Genomic DNA, 16,511 nt, shown 5'->3' with positions numbered 1-16,511 from the left:
CAAAAAGTAAAAGTAAAATAATGCATAGAAATTGCTGTCTTCTTCTGCGCCCTTCTGTTGGCACTGCATATCCATACATTGACATTCTGAAGCATACATTTACACATTCCTAACATTACCATATTGTAGCTCCCAAATCCCTCATTTTTTTCTGGTGCTGATCCTGTGCTTCTCCTCTCTCTCGACAGGTTTTGGAATATGTGAGTCATAGAAATGGTTTCTCCGCTTGAATTTCCTGGCTTCCATTTACCCCAATCCAGTTCAGCCTTCTCACCCAGCTCTGATGGGCCTGGAACGGTGAAAGATTCAGGCCCCCGTTCAGATGGGACCACCTCTGGCCCGTGCCTGCTCTCATACCGAACAGTGTCTGCAAAATGCCTCATTCTATTAGAGTAAGTCCCTGGTAAATGAGGGTAAAGCACAGACAAGGATGTCTGGTTAGGGACTTGGCACAGACACACTGGCAGTGGGAGTCATGCTTGGAGTGGCAGACTGGTTTTGGATGAACTGACTGTGGGTCCTCTGACTGCTGGAGAGAGTCTTGTGCAGATGTTGGCTTATACCATTTGATGGGTTTTGTGACACTGCTTAGCAAAATCAGAAAACTAACCCAAATGGAAGAAAGGCCCAGAATTGAAGTAAAAAGAAATGGTGGTAAAGTGGTTATTACTTTTTTCTGGGCCGGGTCATAGAAAGCTGGGAGTGGATTCAGACCCAATGGAGGGATGAGGGCATAAATAGAGGATGCCATCACAATTACCAAAAGCGTCTACCTGTGTGGACATTCCATGTTTTCCCCGTGCATGTAGTTTTCAGTCTTAAACTGATACTATCTTATCATAGGTAACACGGGTTGTACTTTTAAATCAAAATAGCTAATATTTAAGTCAGACTTCAGGAGGAATTTCAAATGGTAATGTTATTCGTTATTTGTGATCACGTGACATTTTCAACTGAAAACTGAATACCTTTGTTTTGGGTGTCTGTTTACATGACAATGGTGCTGAGAGCCACCAAAAACAAAACTTTTTGAAAAATGCTCCATCTCTGTGAAAATTGGATCTTCCCTTATGATTGAGACTTACGCCACAAACATGCACCGCAAAAATGTTGAAAACTGAGGTCTCTTTTTACACCACACTATAATTTTGAATAGTTTTCATTATATTCAGAAGTAGAAATATGTGTTTAAAACTATTTTTTTTGTGTTTTTTTTTATGTTATAAACATTAATTTTCTAGAAACCCAGTGATCTTTGAAAACATCCACAAAAAAGATGCATGGATCATTTCTGGGTAACAAAAATTTACAAGAAATCTTCTCTTTTGAGAAGAGAACGATGATTAAAAGCATGCAATGCTCCAAATGGGTAGTGGGAAACAGCAGCGCTTCCACCCCTGCAGCTAGACTGCTGCATAGGTTTCCACCATCCAGCCAACTGAACCCAGTGCATCTATACATTTCTTTTCTACTTTTCATCCTCCAGGTCTTCATAATCAATTCAGTACCAGCGCTCTCAATCACTCACTGTAACGGTAAAGAGGAGGGGGGTGGGCAGTACCTGGGGAGAGACACAAGGAGAAACACATAGACAACACACTTCAGGCAAAACAGGCTTTCATGTCAACCAGCAGCAGCATCTACGTCTCATTGAAAATCTCAGTGGCACGTCCCTCCAGCAGTGCTCATAAAAACCAAATAAAGATCACTATCAGTAATTCACTTGTAAAAGTATTTATGTAAAAATGAAAAGAGGAAAATTTTAAACTCACAAGTTTCTATTTTGAAAAAAAGATCTCACAATCCCATTTACTGTTTGTGGCAGATTAAAAAATACTATTATATCTGCTGCATCGAATTTGTTTTCATGGATTAGCAGGCAGAAAATTGTTTTTTTTTTACCGTATGACTGTTGAGAGTTCAAAATGAGAAGGTTGCTTTCATAGCCCAGAGTAAAAGTTCTAGAAGACAGTCTGCTTACCTCTGTAAGATGCGCTCGTCTCCAGGGGGGGACAAATGTTTACTTTTACTCCTTGGAGGTGTCAATCACAATGAAAAGCCAGGAAATTCCGGAAATTCTACCGGTGGCGCCCCAGATGGCTGGCTGGCTGGAGATAGATAGATAGATAGATAGATAGATAGATAGATAGATAGATAGATAGATAGATAGATAGATAGATAGATAGATAGATAGATAGATAGATAGATAGATAGATAGATAGATAGATAGATAGATAGATAGATAGATAGATAGATAGATAGATAGATAGATCACTTACTTAAGTTCAACTGTTTATTAACCAAAGATAGCCAAAAGCAATGGGCTTTGAATGTGTCTCATGCAGGGGTGTGAGCAAATTGTCATTGAACATTTTCTTGTGGGTGTGGGCGTTTTCAAAAGGTGTGCTTTTCAGTGGCTCCGAGCACCATCATCATTTAAATGGACTTCCAAAGAAAAGTTTCCCCCCAGTTCACTTCACAATGCATGAATGGGACCTTAGTCCCTGCTCTTTTGCCACATATGTAAAAGTTGTTGATTAAAATAGTGCATCGGAATGAAAAAATGAGTAAACACAACCAAACAGCCAGAGTCCCAAAGCACTCATATGCTAATGAACTGATGAGCTGCTTTAGAGCAGAACTTGTCACATAGCATTATTTTCAGGCAGAGCGACTGCAAGTGTTGAAGAGGACGTGGAAGCACTTCAGCAGTTCTACAAAGAAGTGCAGGGGATGAAAGTGTGAAGTTCACTCTGGAGCGAATGGAATATGCGTGCAGTACAGCTGGCTTGATTAACAGCACACTTTTAATCAAGCATTAATCAGCACCTTGTCTCTTTCCGCTCTGAAGCATCCCTATTTTGTCTGTGAGGCCTCGAAACGTACGTAATTAAAAATGTGTTATAAATATGTTTCTATAATTTATAAAACATTTCCTCAAACTCTTGGATATTAATTAGAATGAAGCAGGAATAAAGACCATTTGTAAACAGGGGATTGAGAAACACTCTTCTCCAATAAATGTAATGACTTCTATTCAATAAATGTTGAAACTTCAGCTGTGATTTACAAAAGGGTATTACATTCGCATATGAAAAAGAAAAGTGTAGATTTTTTTTGTTCTCTGTACAAGACAAGTATTCACAAATTGATTTTTTTTGCTATCTGTTTTTCTAAATAAACATGAGCCCATTGATGTGGAATAAAACATTGACTTAATTTAATCCAGTTTTGTTTTTCTTTGGTTTAAATAATGAAATCAACTCCTGTCAATGTGTAACAATAACGGCACCTCCGGACTCAATGGTTGTTCAGGTGTATGAAGTCCTGCCTCTTGAATATTGCAGTATTTGTCCAGGATCAAATGAGCCAGTGCTGCAAGCTCCATGGATATAAATTATTCAACTCAAACATATTAAAGCCCACTATGAGAAAATCAAGCAATTCTTCAAAATGTTGAATCCTGAAACAATTTTGACTTATTAGGAAAAAATATGAAAAAGTTCTTAAAAGGCATCTTGGTATTACAGTAAAATCTCAAATATTTAGTACATTTTTAGTCTTTTCATCCCAAAATATGTGCATATTTTTCAACTTTGGTGAATGCTTCAGTAATAATGCAAGCAAAAACACAGTATTGTAAGTGGTTGTTTATAATAATAATGATTGTATTGTGGCGAGAACTCACCCATCTGTATGATAGATTATCGATAATCAGAAGCAGAATGTACTTAAATTTTACCATTTTGTGAATGTGTGTGGTTATTATCAGGCTGCTGCTGTCTGTCCGACTTCTTTTTTTTTTTTTTTTTAATGGACCCTGAAGGCATCTGTTCCCAAGTGACATGTTTCCAACTGATCGTGCTCTGTTGAGCATGAGATACAAGCGAGGTTTGTCTCAGAACAATGAGCATGATTGGCTGAATGGCCAGCTGATGTTGTTAACGAGCACATCTGTGCTGTGCTTCCTTATGAAGAGGGTGGGCGAGACACTTGGTCACGACAGACACACATTAGTGTCACACCGGGGTGAGCACCTTCCCATCACAGAGTTTAACCAATGTTCACTTGTTAGAAGTTTGCAGATTCCCTCTTATGTCGATGTGTTTTTGAGAAAGACCCTGAATCCCAAACCGCTCCCAGGGATGTACAATGTACAGCACTTTTAGGCCCTGTTCACACAATGTTTTCCAGTGGAAATAGAAAACTGTAGTTGGATTGTAGGTGTCTGATTACATGCCTACAGTGCTTGGGGCCACTGTTTCAAGCAACAGCATCTACGAGTGGCCCTATATGAAAACTATATTGTTTCCAGCATTTCTGCTGTTTCTGCGTGACATATGTTTCAAATTGTTGCTGAGTGAGCATAAAACATATCTGTTTTGAATAGAATTGTTATGTAAATGGGGCTTAAAGTAACCTTCAGCTCACTTATTATCATTGGATGATCCTATCTCTTTAAAAGTTAATTTGTACCCGAAAGGAGAAAATGCATTTTACAACATAGATCATGATAGAAATGCATTTCTAAGCATACATCATTGACGAGATGCCCGATTGTTGCACATTTTACATCATCTTTTTATTAAGGAAGTTAAAGGTACATTTTTACTTCTTAGCAGTCTCCAACCCGCAGCGCTGGCGCCACCAGCCTCTGGAGGGTCTCCCTGAAGCTGTAAGAAAATCATCAGTAAACCAACATTTTTTGACACTATTTCCATTTCATCTGCAGACCAAGCTACCCATCAAAGGGACACTTAACTTGCAGTTCAAGGTTCAAAACTTGGCATTTCATAAAGAATGGCTCAAATAAAATGTGTCACATCCGCATACTAAATAAAGAGTTTGATTCATCTTAAAACTTCAAAATTCCAACCTCAGTTATAATGTTTGTATGTATGACAAAGCTTTATATACAACTTTATATACAAGGTGTGCTATCCTCATCATAGAAGTTATGTTTGTTTTGTGGCTCTAAACAAATACTGGGGTTCTTTGCAGACCTCTGTTTTAGTCTTTCAATACAACCTCAAAAAGTCTTTTTTGTCTTCTGGCTTTCTTAGGATCCATCATAAAATTGACTCCAGCAATGAAGATAGTTGTCCAAGCTTTGGGCCAAGGCAATCTCAGTACTTGGAATCATTTGGTGGCTATTACACACGGGCTGTACTGAAAGCTTTTTCCTTTAAAGAAAAAAAATCCACTCTGTCAAGCGCCACCACATTCTCCCACAGAAGCCACTCGATCGAGCCTGCAACTCTTCTTGCTTCCTTCTGAGTGGATATCTTGAGTTTGTTTTTATTCCAATTGCCCTTGAATGGTCCCTGTGGCCAGTTGTAGTGTAACAGCCACCTCCCATCGGAACAAACAGCCTCTCAGGAGTGGCGAAGGACAATTAGTAATCAATGTGTACAGGTCCCTGGTGGCACCCAAAGGAGTGTTGGTGAGGCTGCGTCACATTTCACCCTCATCTAACTGAAGGAATTGTTCTTCCTGGAGACGTTGAGTGGATGGTTACCTTCTAATGGATCGGTCTGGACTGACCATAGAGGGACAATGAAACGTACAAATTGAGACTACAGTCTCAGGACAAAACTATAGATTCCATGAGAATAATCACACAATTGTGAAAAAGATCAGAACAAAAAAACAGCATCAAAAGACCTTCAAATTTCTCCCAAAATGGCCAAATGTATTATACAGTCATGAAAGGATGACGCAAGTGTATATATAAGTGGGGCATGTATGGATGAAACTTAAAAAAAGACTCTAATTATTTCGGTAGTCAAGAACAGTCCTACGTGTTCAACATGGCACAGATCTTAAGGGAACGTATGAAGACTGTGAGGGCTGTGATTGGTCAATGTCATTGGGCATGTTTACAAAGCTCCAGACGGGAGTGGTGCTGTTAAAATGAAGAGTGATTAACTCACACCTCCCAGGGGCGGGACAGAAAATCCCTGTAGCAGAACCATCTGCAATTTTTAGCACACCTCCGGAAGCTAGCTTGTAGCCTGCTGCTACTGCCTGTTGGGTTAATCCCATATCTAAAATGTGCAGCCTCACTGTCAATCTTTGTGCCAGATTGCTCATTATGGCTAGAAAATGAACACTACCAACAAGTCTCATGCAGTTTTTAAACGGATCCTTCTGAGCCCTGTGAGTTATGGCGTTAAACTACTTTGAAGGACCTGCACCGAGGCTATGCACTGCCCTTTACTTTATGTAGTCACAGTAGTTTACTGGAGCCTTTAGTTTGCTTTCCCTCCCCCATGTCGGAGGGATTCCAAATCAAGAAATTCCACATAACACATATCTCCTTTATTTGTGTCAAGATGATTTATTTTGTTTAACTTGAGTCTTACCCCGTCCATCTTTGTTCATCTCAGTCTCTTCTACAAGTGTCCCGCTGTTTCCAGTTTTACTGGCAGCGTGTGAAGAGCAGCACCTGACAACAGAACACATCCTTCTTCAAGATAGCATGCGAGTGCAATCTGTCTTCTCTTGGTTTCCATCTACTCTTTCATTTTGGTGTTATTGCTCCATCTTGTCAAAAACACAAGGACTGAACAAATGTATTATTGGGGTTATCTGCTTCTGTGGGTGAGTGAAGCATGTTGTCTGCCGCTGATTACATCATACTGCTGGTGCACCTGTGTCTGACAGGACCATCTCCACCTCCCGCAATGAGAAGACAAAGTGCTGGAACAATCTGATCGGATGCACTTATAGGAGGCGCACAATGTCACAATGTGGAGAGGAGCGATTGCCAAGGACCATGTTGCATCCTGACAGCAAAAAGCAAAAGATGAAACTGTAAGCCAATCACAAGAAAAGTGCTTGCACCCATGACTTTGGACTATCATCCAAAATGAGTAAACATGCTGGACAACTGTTGTGAGAAACAGTATATGAAGAAACCCACAATAACTGACAAAAATGCAGGGTTAGCTATGGTTTAATTTTTTAATTTTTTTTTTTAAATTGGCAGTTGCTTGCAATGATCGCTTTCACACTTCCACCAGTGGATGCAAACACCAACTGTTAAAAGTCACAGAAAAACCACACAAACTTGATCAATTGCCAAAACAGCATTGACTTGATTAATAAACCGTGGATACATTTCATACCAGCAAAAACTCATAAACCCAAAGGCAGAATGCATAAATCTTTTCCACAAACTCTATTTCAATCCATCAATCTTTCACAGCTCAACGTTGTTAACATTATGTATTTGCAGTGAAAACAACAGTTGTGCAGAAATAAGAATTGAGCGGTAAACAACAACAAAAAAACAACCTGGGAGGCAATAAAGTGCTCCATCTAACTGAGTGGTTGATGGGTTTTTGGGGGTTGTAACTTCTGGTCATGATGGGCTGGGGACCTGTTGATGTTGTACCTTGATTTCACCCTTCACCGTCAGCTGGGATGAAGCCTCCTAAGGTTCCATTAACACAATGTTTTTAAGTGAAAACCCATGATTTTGTTGAGTTTACCTAACCAGGGTGCTCGGAGCCTCCAGAGTAGCATGACCTACACACACACACACACACACACACACACACACACACACACACATATATATATATATATATATATATATATATATATAGTGCAAATAAATATGCAAACATAAATAAATTGGGAAACATTAAGTCTCTTTTTACCATTGTAGGACACAGCAACTCACATATGCTGGTTTTGGAAAATAAAAATGAAAGCCTAAATAAAATGAAGCTTATAAATCACTTGCTTTCTGCTGGTGCTGGTGGTCGGCTGGGCACTAAAGCTGCCAGCCCATTGCACCTGTCAGCTCCTGTCAGCGAGGCATGCCACAATGCAACCAGGCAGTCCAGGACAGGCTGGCTGCTGTGGAAAAGGATCTTGCTGGGTTGCATCGTGCTGAGCATCAGTTGCCTGAAAAAAAAAAAAAAGTTCTTCATAGCGATACTGGCTCATTTGAATGTGAGAAGCAAATGTAACAATGTCCATGTTTGTTGTGCACATTATCAAATATTATTGCATTTACTGTCTGCACATCTAACGTGTTGGTGTGTGGTCATGTCAGTGGCAGAGGTCAAACTATTTTCACAGCACTACAAACTTTGTAAAATTTTTATGGATACAGTCAATTTTTAAAAAAACATAATAATGCTCATCACTTGTATCCTGAATGTGAAAATTTAAATTAAGTACCAAAAAACGCTTAACTGGTTGTAACCAGTGCATCATGTGTTATGTAAAGCATTCAACAGAACAGCAGATTTAGTAGCATTAGTAGCATTTTTAAAATTTTAATCTTGGGATTAAATGAATAAATGGTCCTTATCATTTAATGAATGAAAACAGCATAGGATGGATCTTTTGTATACTACTAAAATCAAAGTACCATACTGAGGATGGACTAGGGGTCTGTGCTGAGGACACCTTAGATATTCCGCATTTATATTAAAAATAAACCCTTAATGCCACATTTCCTTTTTGCTTGGATGCCTTAATAATTACATGAACATCTTTAAACTTCCTGACGATACAACATTCGAGCTTATCTGACTAAAAAAACAGCTCTTGATTTTTGTAGAATAAATGGAGGTGGAAAATAATTGAAAGTACAATTGAATCATTGAATAAGAAATTGACATCAGTAAGCACATATAATGTTTTTGTTTCTACAAGCTGTATTCACGTTCAATTACTTATTTTTGGCTTGTTAGGTTTATTTGTTTTTAGGTACTTTTGTTATTGTTTGAATAATTTAATTTGTGCCCACATGTCCGCATTTTTTTTTCAATTCAATTCAAAGTTGATCAAGTTTAATATTTATCTACTTACTATCTGAATCTACTCTGTCGGCTGTTTCGAGTGTTGTGTTGGTATACACTGGATAGGACACCATCTGTATGGTTTATTCTAGTTTCCAGTTAATTTTTGAACACTAATCTTGAGCAATAGGACACCTAATGAGGCATAAATTCCACATTTTATGACTTTAGGGTTCTCATGGCAATGGATGTTTAGACTGTAAATTGGGGGCCACCTGGCTGTTCCTCCTTATTTTTATTCTTCTTCCTCCAGTAAAATAGAAACAGGCCTAATGGCTGTCCAATTCTACTTTCCAGCAGATGGCGGCTCCATGTGAGGCTTTACTAATCATAAACACGTAAATAATGCAAGGCGCGCTGGCTGAGAGGGCTCACTGTAGCAGAGGAGACATGGAAATGGGGGAGACTGGATCAGCTGGCCTGCAAGCTCAAATGCTACACAACTCCTGAAAGAACTCCATAGAAAATTCCCCCATTTAAACGATTTCCATATTGATAGAGGTCACTCCCATATTGGAGTAATCAAGACCTTCTGTTTGCTCATACTGTCATGAATATTTACTGATGAATTTTGATTAAGAGTCAGGCCAAAGGCGGCGCTGACACGGTACGGGCGGTGTCCGGTGCTATTAATGAGATTCCTCACAGATGACAGACATGAGCACTTCTCTGAAAGTGCTTTTGTTCTTTTATCTACTTTTTACCTGCCTAACCGATGAGTGGAATGACTTCCAGGTCTGCAGTGAAACAATATGTTCCCCTTGACACAGAGCATTATCTTCAGGTGGCCCTTCAAGCTCGTTGACTTTTATCTTCACGTTTTTTCAAGTAATTTGTTCCCCTTCAAGTAAGACCTCATTCATAGAAAAAAAAAGGCCTATAATAGAAAGTCACCAGATGATTGAGGAGATATTAGCTCATTTAACAGAAAATGATCTTGGTAGAATGAAAGAAAGTTACAGGCCAAGACTGAAACTGTCTTTTTTTCCTTTTGCCTATTAATGGCTATTTGTTCAGTTGGTTTTACGTTTGCCACAACGTCACTGTATCAAACCACAGCAAATACTGTCAATCTGGAAGTGTTGAATGCATATTTCTCTTTGAATGTCCTTCATTCATGCCCAATGTCAAGCTTTTGGATCCTTTTCATGCTGCAGTAGAACTCGTAAATCTCTCCTCAAACAGAGCCCCAAACACTTCTCAGCTCCGTCTGTATTTGTGAGTGCAGAATCTGGTTATACGGGTTAATGAAACACGGTGAAGTATGAGAAAGAAGGCAATGACCCAGGTAGGCCAACAGCTTTTGAGGAATGATGTTTTGGTTCAAGGACAAGACACTGTCAGAGGGCAAATAACAACTTCTTTGAAATTGAAGTACTCGCCTTCGTTCCCCTTGAAGAAAATAGAATGTCGCTTTCCGTGACAGAGTCTGGGAGCCAAAGTTGATTGCATTGGACTTCCTATAATAGAATTTGGGCGGAAGTCAGCTCAGCATAGCATCATGACATTTAGTGTAGCAATGATGACACTCTGATTGGAAGTACGAGGATCATGTTATATAAAACATGACCAAAAACTATGAATGCCTGTTATTGACCTTTGAGCTCTTAGGAAACACTGCATTGTGACAAAGGCACAAAATTGTGACAAAGAACACTGTTCATTGTAAAAAAGAACACACTCTTTTGGCTTGTGCTCATTGACGATCATGGAAGTTAAATAGATAAGTAGTAAAGTATTAATCAGATCTGAAATGTTTGATAACTAGCGCAGCTTTCTTCTAAAGTTGGTGTGAAATCATCGTCTTCTGAAACTGCAAGAATGGAAACCACTTGTAGTGTCCATAATGCCAACCTTTAAAAACCTCTCTTAAAACTAAGCATCCAGATAAATGCTTAAAGCAACAAAGGAAAGGGGGTATTGGGATGAATAAACGGTGTGGTTGTGAGAATAAACTCACCCTCTCGGCAGCAAAAAAGGGATTTACAGAAAAAGTGGTTTGAATCATCAGTTTGGAGAACGAGCCCACCTGAATGGAATATATAGGTTTTTCCGTTATTTTTAATGGACTTCACTTCTATAGTGCATTTTCACTGAGCCAACAATCCCAAAGTACTTTCCACTGTTAGTCACATTCACAAACACACACACCAATGCCAGTGGTAGCTGATATAGAAGGTGCTTGACCTCCATTGGGAACAATTCGGAGAATCAAGGACACTTCTACACATGAATATGGTGAGATAGGGGATTTAACCACCCACAGTGTGATTGGCAGACCAACCACTCCACCAACTGAGCCACAGCCAAGCTTATAAGCTTTTGGATCATCACTACATTCTGCTGCTACGACTCCACACTCTGTCATACCAGAGACATATGGCAACATGTAAACAAGGTTCCTCATGACAGGATGTAGATCCAAAACTTTGATCTGGATCAAAAATGCTTATTTGGACATGGTTATGTAAAAACATCCAAATGTAAACATATTTCCATCAGTGCTCGTTTGTTCAAGTAAATGAGGAGCCTGTTGAACAAAAACATTAATTCTTTCATTTTAAACTACAACTGTCTTCAATTACCATGAATGATGTGAAAAGCTCAGCTTGATAAACACACTTGTTTCAGCTTGTTCTCGTACAGCCAATATGTGCAGACATGTTTGCAAATATATGCACATATATGACAATATATATGCTGCATATATGCACATAAATGCTGCATATATGCACATGTATGCTGCATCTATGCATATATATGCCACAAATAGGCAAAATTGAGGTGCATATATGTGAATATACAGGCCATATAGGTCTCCTGTACTGCTTCTTTATTTCCACATATATATATAGCCCATATCTCACTTTGGCAACTGTCATATCAAGGCAATAACTAAGAACTAACTAAACAACAATTATGCAAGAAGAACTTATGTATGTGCGAACACGTGAAATTGGTATCACATGTAATTGCCCACATGGAAAGAACCTATATAAACATATATGTTTTAATATAGGTTTTGAATATATGTGACATATATAAAATTGGCCATTTTCCTATATTTTATGTACATATATGTACATATATGGGTGATGGACTGGTGACCCTTCGAGGGTGTATACTGCCCTCACCCACAGTTAGCTGGGATTGGTTCCAGCACCCCACGACCCTGAAAAGGATAAAGGTGCTATAGAAGATGAGTGGATGGATGTGTGTGATTGTCTCCCTCTGTCTGTGTTTTATGAGATTGGCAATCTGTCCAGAGTCCATAATCTTCTCTGATTGACTATGTTGGATAAAGCAGATAAAGGGGATGGATGGATGAATTATCAATGGTTTTCCTGTGTAGAGTCTGCGTGTTCTCCATTTGCATGCACACAATTTCTTTTCTCGGTACTCTGGTTTCAATCCAAACTAAGAGTTGCTATAAATTGGCCATAGGTGTGGATTTGCACATCGGTGAAAATCTATTTTTGCTTACACAAGAAGCTAATCTCGTCTGTTTATCCCAAATTTTACGTCGATTTAGAAAGGGAAGAGAAAAATGAGAGCATCCTCAAAGGCTGCCGTAATAATTAATGATATGGTAGAACACCAGAAGATGAAGTGTATCGTCTAGACGTTTTGTGCCCAGGGACGTTGACCAGGCAAATAGAGCATGAATGTTTGATAAGACACATGATGGTGGTCTTACGTGGCTGCAGTGACATGCATTTTAAATCAGGAAAAGTGGCGCATGCGGCCTAGTTTGTTTCCAGAGCTCATGTTTGTGACATCTCTGTCAGTTTGTAAACAAATGTGGAGCGGAGCTGTGAATTAGACATTGGTAAGAGGCAGGTGAGCCGGGAGGTAAAAGTCTATGAGGAATTGCTGCAGCAAAAGTTATTTCCAGTGTTGAGGAAACGGCATCACAAGGTAATGCATTACTTTATTAGCAATACTGTTGGCTTCAATGTTTAATAACTGATCACTTTTATATCAGTTGTGCAACTTAGATTGCTTAAGTTTCTGCTGCTGTCTCACTGCTCTCACTCTCGTGCTTCTTCAGTATATGTGGTGCACAAAAACAGTGGCTTACATTCATAAGAATAGTCTGCTACTGTCTGCATGTTGCTACTCTATTTCAGCTGTTGTGCTGTTGTTTTATTGTTTATATTGGCTCATACATTTATTTCTGTCAAGAACAGGTGATATGCCAAAGTTTTTGTGGTTTCTAAAAGTTATATCCCTATTGAAACAACTTCTCACAGCTACAAATACTTAACTTTAATAGTGGTTGATACACTCCAGAAAACCAGTACGTGTGCCACCATTTGACTTGCAATCCTTTAGGAAAGGGGCATTTGGGTAAGTTACTCGTGACTTTGATGTACCTACTAACTGTAATCAAATATAAATTTAACTTGTATGGCAAGTTGCAAACTTGGTTATTTCACTGATCAGGGGTCATGAACTGAAACTTTTAGTTGTGCAAGTCAGCACCAATGGCAGCTTTGTGAGCATTTGGAACATATACATTCAGTAACTGTTAACAAAATAGACCCAAAAGTTCCTCTGGTACAGCAACATTAAACATGCATGAGATGAGTAGACTTGTACAGATTCTGTCTAAATCCTGCATCCAGCAGCAGCCCTTGTTGCTCAGATGTCTGTAGGTGCTGACTGCAGCACCATATCACAGCAAACATGCTCAGCCCTACACCACGGAGCGTTTGCAGTGTGGACCGAATATGGATTTGATTCTTTTGGCAAATATCAACACCGTCAGACAGTGTTGAGCATGTGTCTGCACATTGAACAGACGGCTGTCGGGTTCAAACTTTTGCCATATCAAAGTTTCATTAGATGACAGGATTGCGATACATTTTAGGGATTGGTGCTATTTATTGAAAGCCTAGTCGCTGACAAAATTTTTGGACCATTTTCCTGGATTTCTCAGTAACATGTCAATTATTGCCAAAAATGCAGTTTTTTCCAGTTACCTCACATTGCTCCCATTGACTCTTCTTTGCGTATGCACACCTGAGGGCAGGATATACTGTCAGGAAACATTGTGTCTTCTGATGCAACCATGTCTAGTGGACTTCTGGCCTTAGGCAGTGCTTTATTTAAAAATGCATACATATTATCAGCCCTGAGCAACAAGCCCTGAGCTGTAAAGTCTCCTCCCTCAATTTTCAAACAATATACCTAGATCCACTTGCAGAACTTGTCAGATGTTGTGCAGGACCTCTCCCTGTACAGGAGAAAGACTAAATCTGCACTGTGAAAGGGTAAACGTCCTCAAACAGATATTGCTCCTTTCTCTTTCTTCAAGTGCCTTTTATATCAAACAATTACACATGAGCCACAGTGGTAAAAAATGGAGCATGCGGTGTGCCGCACAGCTTACTGACAATGTGTCGTCGGGTTCTGTGATATTGGAGTTAAAATGGCTTTCAGACAGATATCTCTCATTGTCGTTTTAGAGCATCCGGCAAATTCGGGGAGGAAAGAAGTCAGCAGCCACGCTTCACTATCCCCGGTCGATCGAATCTAAAGACGACATCAGATGGTGCAGAGACTTGGATCTCAACAATCAGGACATGTGACCCTTCATCTCTGCTCAAGTGGTTGTCAATACACCGCACCAACCATTGTAAATAAAATGTTTGAAATATGACAACTGTATGGTTATTGTGTTTACTGTTAGGGTCACAAAAAAAGAATTATCTATATTGCATATTGCATTCCAATATCTGCAAAGTAGCAACTGCACAGTTTCACAGTGGCAGCTGGAATCTAATATTCTTTACATGAGATTCATTCCAATCGACTTCAGTCAACAGGGTGATAAGTGAAGAGACTTCTTTCTCTAACAAAAACAAAGTGGAACAATATAGATATGAGACACCGGCATGAGGGGAATTAAAAAGCTACAGCTGAGAATCCAAAATGAGAAACATCACTTTGAAAGCCGTCATACCTTCTCTTACAAATGATAACACTGAAAGTCAGTGGCTATGGAGGGTTTAATGAAGTTCAAATATTTTTTAAGTAAAGAGATGTGTCCATGAAAAAACAGAGAGCTTTATCCACATGTTGTTTTCAGTGGCAAAATAGACAAACAGACCAGCTAATTTCTGTAAATCCCTTTTCTGAAGTCAGTCAGAAAAGAACAAAAACAGACAAACATTACTTGCAAACTCAGACTGTTTTCTGGTAACATCACATCATACAAGTCACCTGTGCAAAATGCTTAAGGCAGAATAGCTCGTGAAGTATCTTCACCAACAATTAGTTCTTTGGTTATCCTCTAATCTAACCAGTAGAAGTCAAGAATAGTATCTAACTTCTTGTGCTGACTTTGTAATTCTGTGAATTCTATGAAATTTGGCAGAAAAGCTGTGTTTTCCTCTTTTCCCAGAAATGGATTCAGAGGGTTTTGTGTGGCTTTGAGCAGTATTGTTGTGTAAAGAGACCACTGAAGTGCAACATAAGTATCCTGTTATCACTTGACAACCTTATTGTGTAAATGGGGCCAAAGCCTATGACTTTCAAACAGGTGACGTTTTATTATGTCCCGTTGATGTTGAAATTTAATTTCAACATCAACGTGACATCAATCAAAGTTAATTTATGGAAAATCCATCCATTTATCAGTTTTGATTATCCAAGGTTAGGTGGTGAGGCCTTATTGTCTATAAGAGCCAAGATTGGGAGTGGGGCACTTTCAGACACAAAGAGTGACAAAATATAGTCAGACTTTTGATTTTAGAAAGAATCCACTATACAAAAGGCAGATGGGAACAGAAACATCCACACAGAAAGCCTGGACATGACCTTTGGTCTTCAGTTTGTTATCAAGGGAAAAGTGCTGAACTCAACATCTCTGTGCCACTTCTCAAGTGCAGTCTTTAAATGACTTATTGGTCTTAGGCACTGAATGTACTGAAACCATAAATTTAACATACATCATTGTCACTGATATTGAAACAGTCCTATCATGTTATTTTGTGGACTGCAGTAGTGGTGATTCGCACTCTTGCCTTATGGCAGGAAGGTTGATTTGAATCCAGGCTGATTGTCTCCCTGGAGGTTTTCTCTGTGTACTCTGGTTTCTTCCCAAATTCAAATACTTGTTTATGAGGTTAAATGGTTGCCATAAATGTGTGTTACTGTGTGTGACATTTTCTCTTTGTGTTTGTACTGAAAATGATTGGCAAATCATTTACTCTTTGTTGGCTTAGGCTGGATCCCGCACCCTGTCACCCTGAAAACCATGAAACCCAAAGTTTTTATTCAGCAATAAGCTTTGTATTGAGTTTTTTTCTTCCCCATTAATTTCTGTTCAGTTACACATTATGTCAAAATAAAACTTAAGCTAATTTAGTGTTCTCTGTCCTTGAAGGGGTTTCTGGACCCTTTTAATGCTTTTTTTACTGACTTTTTTTTTCTTTTACAATCTAGCAAACAATGCTTATAATTATACCTGATGTCATATTTGTGTAAATGTTATCCTTTGTGAAATGGAAAGCGAGAGGTGAAACCTATGACCAAGTGTGAAGTAAGTGCAAAAGGAGCTATTTCTGACAAAATGTTTGTGTACTGCAATTTTCGAACAACATGACCAAATAGCGTTGTGGAAAATCACAAATTCAGCAATAAGTTAATTTCCTTCAATTAACTTTGAGGATAAATGAATAT

This window comes from Blennius ocellaris (genome assembly GCF_963422515.1).
Source record: "Blennius ocellaris genome assembly, chromosome: 7".
NCBI lineage: Eukaryota > Metazoa > Chordata > Actinopteri > Blenniiformes > Blenniidae > Blennius > Blennius ocellaris.
Note: the sequence above shows the minus strand (reverse complement) of the source record.